We start from the raw sequence: 5,645 nt of genomic DNA, 5'->3' as shown, positions 1-5,645 counted from the left end.
GCAATTTATCATAAAAGCCAGAGATAGAAGCTTGAAATTGAAGCGCGAAGCGGCGCGGCTGTCCTGGGCTTGGGGGTGGGGCGAGTCAAAGTTCGCTATAAGCTACACACACAGCAGGGTAAACATGCCACGCACCCACACACACAACATACACTTTACAGCACACACACACACAGCTTTTCTAATAAGACGCATTTAGCGTCTGTCGAGTGGGGGGCAGAGGGCAGGCCAGCGTCTAAGCAAATAGGAAAAAGTTATGGAGCTGTAATAAATTGGATTAGTTCGAGTTCGAGTTGCGAGTGAAGACGCCATTTTGTGTGTGTGTAAAGAAAATTTATGCGCACATAAAAAAAAAGTGAAAAGGAAAACAGTCAAGAAAACGCACTAAATATTTTTTTGACTGGCACACGCGGCGTTTCATTTGGAAGGGATTACCAGAAGCCAGCGGAGTGGGCGGGTACTCGACCTGAGAGCCCCACTTCTGCTGCGGTGGAGTACGCTGAAGTACAGTGGAGCGTGCATTTGTAGGCTACCTGTGCGCTACGTGCCAAATCAAAATCAGCTTTTCATTAGATTTCAATTGTAAATTTCCGACTTGGCACTCGCATTTGCATATGAAAGCGTTTCATTTTGTGCGTTTTTCATAGTCCTGCGTAATACTTGCCACCTTTTGCCTTTGTTGCCTAAATGATTTCCCATTTATTCGATTTCCAGTTGCCTGTCATGTGAAGTGTGCAGCATCCTTTTTTTTTTTGTTTTGTTCTGCCATCAGCATCAGCAATTGGTTTCATATATGCAAATTTTCTTTTTATACATTTTATTCCTCTACCCTCTCCCGCTGCTTGATTTTTTGTTGCATTTTGTGAACGCAGCTGCCTGAGATTTTTTGTTTAACTACATCTACTTTTTATTGGGATGTTATTTTGGTTATGTTGTTTTGTGTTTTGGTTACACGTGAATGTCCTGTAGATGGAATCCTCCTTTTGGGTTTGTCGTCGGAATTGTTGGATAAGTTGCAATGGAAAATAATCTACCGAATATTTTAGAATTATTGGGAAATTCTAATAAAACACAAATGCTTAAAGTAATAATAAGAAATTTGATTCTAGATATACTCATTTTTATTATGCATTCCACCTTCAACTTTCTTTATCAATCCTTTCCGTTCTATTTGAAAACTTTCTCTTTAATTAGAATTCACTGCATAGAAATATTTAATTCATGCTAATGTAACTCATTCTACGCTGTAAACACAGCTCCCTGGTGACAATTTCCGCACTTGGTCATGCCTCAGCCCCAACTTTTATTACCCCCAACTCCCCCACGGGTTCGCTGTGAACATCTATTGTGTTCCCTGAGGCTGTTAATTTATTTAACTACCGCACGCCTTAACCACGTGTAGCCCATATATCAAAGCTTCGTTTGCCATCAAATGGATTTCATTTTGAAATCCAATAACTGCCAAAATGAAAATGAAACATTTTCGCTAGAGACACCAGAGAGTGGAGAATTTAGAGACAACCCTTTCGCATTGCCTGTAACAACGCGTACAACTACCCAAAGTTGACTCGGTGCTTAGCTTGCGGCGTGTGTATATCGTAAAATGAAACAGTTCTTAGTATATAATGTGCTTTATGTATCTGTGTATGTGTATGTGAGTGTGTGTGTGTGTGTGTACATAAGCACAACGCCGACACACGCTGCGTATTTCGCACTTTACGCAATTTTTCCCCGCCAGCGCGAAAAAGGGTTGAAAAGTGCGTATGGCACAATGTACACCCCAACCCACACACACACACACACACACACACACACACACACACACACACACACACACACACACACACACACACACACAGAGATAGCATGGCGTTGCCAGACTGTCGTCGCTGGGCTTTGCTTCGCATCAGCAATTGCCACCGAGCCTAAGCTGTCGCAGCTTCCACGGCTCGAACCCTTTGCCTTCTCCTTGGGGGACAGCCACGCCGTCCGCGTCCACCGCCTTGGCGGCCATTATTATTTTGCTTTGCAGCGCTTGTACGGTTCTTTTGGTCTCCCAACTCCCCTTCCATCGCTCGAGCAGCCCCTGCAGCGTTTTCTTTGACGTTCTCGTAATTTTCTTAAAAATATTTTGGTAGTAAACTTTTTAGATTTAAGCCCTTCGCTGGGCTGTCTATTGAGAGCATTTGCGGTTTGTACTGGTTTTGCGGCCGGGCACCCTCCATCTCATGCTCTACTCTGTGGCGCTGTGTTGCACCGCCTGTGCGAGTCGCGTTTTTAATCTCATTTTATGAAATGAAAATTTTTCAATTTTTGACAAGAGATAAACTTTTTCTACTTGAATGCGTAATTACTTGCCGCGAATGAAATACTGCGAATTTTCGCTGCTTTTCGGTTGACTTTCGGTGGGGCAGATGCCGGCGTCGACGTCGACGACCGCGTCGCTGCTGCGGCTGTGGCCACTTTAACCGTTAACTTTGATTTTCAAGATGGCGTCACTGGCCCATAACTGTTATTAGGATTATGAAAATTATTAAAATGTACTGAAATAAAAGCAGACTTATGATGTGGTTTACTTGTCTGTGGCAAACCGAGAGGCGCCGCAGAGCAGTTCGGGTGGTGGTTGGGGAGGATGGGAGGGAGGATGTTGCTCTCATTTTGGTTAGTCCTTTTTAATGTCAGTTGAGATTAGCTGGATATTCGCCAAAAGCTGGTTAAGTTTCATGGTTCACGGCGCAGGCTTAGCAAGTTAACAATAATATTTGAAAATGTATGAAAACGAATTTTAATTTGCAGAAATTCATCTACTCCATACATTCAAATTGGAGAATATATAACTAAGCTAAAAGGATTCTTACGAAAAATAAAACCGAGCTTAAATTCTTCTTAACTCAAAATAAAAACTGTCCACCTTTAGTTTTTGCATACATATTATTTTTCTGTAGACAATAAGCAGCCCACAATATACCCCAAATAATTCGAAGCCCCTCCCCCAAACGAATTCTGAAACAAATGCACAGGATCATAAAGACACATACACATAGAAAACGAACTACAAGTGAGCACGTAGATAAACAAGTGCCAGAGAGCATAAAAATTGTATGACGTTAAGATAAGTAAAAATTAATGAGGGACCAGGACCACAGCGAGCAAGGTTCAGCTCACTGGGCAGTGGGTAGCGAACAGGGTGTTTGCTCTGAAAAAGAAAAATAAATATAAGTAGCCTCCGACAAACTTTTAGCATAAATTATATCAGTTTTCAGTTCATTTTATTAGAGTTTTCTGGCTTAACCTGTTACAAAACTATGGGCTTGCGCTTTTCCCACTTGCAACGAAACACCCTGTATTCCAATTAGAAAACAATGGCCGCACATGCAAAAGATACGGAGAGAAAAAAAGGAAAGACCGTGGAAAAGTCCTCAACAGGAAGCGAAAAAAATGTACAAACAAACGTAAAGCGGAAACCCAAAAAATGTCTGAAGATGTTAAAAAACTTTTGCTTAACTTTGTTTTTGCTTAATGAGCAAATACACACACACAGACAAGCACACACACATGCACGCACACATTGAGGTACTTGGTGAGCGCATTAAAAAATGCGTCAAGGGCGCGTTGCCAAGTACCAAAGAGAACAAATATTAATGTCTGGGCCATATACGCATACCTCTCCCCCCCCCCCCTACACACACACACACACACACACAAACAAACATATATAAATATATAAAAGCCCAGTGCGTAGTATGCTTAAAACTGTAGAAAAATGTCTAAGATTTGGGGGGGAATAGACGTTCGAAAATTACACTTGCCGCAGGGGTTGGTGTTTTTTTTGGTAGAAAATGCCCAGATATTGTCTGGCCAAAAAAAAGTTAAAAAATTAGAAACGAGCAGATTTGACGCACGCACATGTCGCATAACCCCCGGCTCCCGCCGAGCGCAGCCCTCTCGCCCTGCCCCACACACGCACTGGCTCACACTTTGCGCCTGGCATAAATTATTTGGACTCATTTAATGTTTTTGGCTGCTGTTGCGTTTTCTGCTTTTGCTTCTTCGTTTTTCTCTCTCATTTTACGATTTTCAATTTTTATTTTCGGTTTTCTTTGCCACCCTTCGAGCAGCATTCCTTTATTTTGGGGTTTTTTACTGTACAAAAAGCAGCGAAATTTTTGCTGGTAAAATTAAAATAATGTGTCCCCTGTCGCCACCAGACGTGGCCAGCCGCCATACCACAACTTGAAATGTTCAATAAAAGTGTGTGTGTGTGTGTCTGTGGGGTGTGTGTGTGTGTGCAGCTTCATTGAGCGTATCCATTAAGCAGCTCGAACTTTTAGGACTTGCTTGCTTCAAGCCAGAATTAAAATGCAATGGCAGAGAACCCAGTGTGATCAAGTTTGATTAGCTCAGTAATCTATAAGCTGTTTTTTAGATAACCCAGCCAAATATATCCATTAAATCTTCACGCCTCATTCACAATGGTCAGACACTCATTAGGAACTGGTTCCCCCCGATTTACTTACCAACTGACCAGCGGTCATTTAATAAGCTAAACAAACAATCGCCCTGCCCCTGGTCACACTTACACACCAGGTAACCCCTCGCTCATTATACAACTTTCAGATGATAATGCGATTTTTATAGCACCTCAGTTGAGGGTCAGTTCGCACCCTTGTTTGACCAGCCCAATTGGTCAGTTTTGGCCAACTGGTTTAACTGGTCACCCGCTGACTTCTGAAGTGGTTTATTTTCATTTTTTTTTCTTTTTTATAGTTTTATTTGATTTGACTTTTCGCTTTGGGCAGTGCATAAATTAGCAGTGTTTGCCCATTTAAAGAGGGGCGACTTTATGGCGGTTGTTGGGCAATTAGCAATGTGAGTAATTGATAGTTTAGGCGTGTTATTTAATGGACTCTTGCTAACTAGGACTATTAGGCTTCAAGTGGGCAGAGGAATACGAACAGGCATAGGCTATATGGCTCGGTTCACGATCTGTCCTTTTGAATCTGGGTGTCAAATTGAGTTGAATTGGAGTTCCAAGTTCGAACCGGTTCGGCTTAAATCCATTTTCAGACACGGTGCTGCGATTTTTATCAATCATTTCACATAGTTGTCGCCCCTTAACCCTACTCTTGCCAACTCTCATCTATCTTCCATTCCATAAATGAAACCCCTCTCATGCAAATGTAACGGAATTTTTCGCAAAATTCCCACACAAATCTGCGACGCACATATCCTCAGCTTTGCATGTGCTTTGTCAATTTGCAGAATTGCAACCCTTTCAGCAGGACAACAAATCATTAATAAAATGCTTATGCATTATCCTTACGCAATTGCCGGCTCGTTGAGGTTTCATTGCGCCCTTGCACTTCCTGCAAACAAGGGTGCACTTTTCGCATATTCGCAAACATCCTTGACACGAGCAGAAGGACAACAAAGCGCCGCAGTATATGGCAGCCAAAGGGAGAGGTAGAGAGATGGGGCAACAAGTGCAAGCGATGCAAACAGATTTCAAATCTGAATTCGCATTGTTTGCCATTCAACTTATTGTTGTGCTGGGTGTTGCCGTTGTCCCGATGTGATGTGTGTGCACACACGCAGCCAAAACCGCATGCATTCACAAAGAATGGAACGAATAGTTTGAATAGCTT

The sequence above is a fragment of the Drosophila virilis genome, chromosome 5 (assembly GCF_030788295.1).
Source record: "Drosophila virilis strain 15010-1051.87 chromosome 5, Dvir_AGI_RSII-ME, whole genome shotgun sequence".
Lineage (NCBI taxonomy): Eukaryota > Metazoa > Arthropoda > Insecta > Diptera > Drosophilidae > Drosophila > Drosophila virilis.
The sequence above is the reverse complement of the archived record's forward strand: the minus strand, read 5'-3'. Positions refer to the sequence as shown.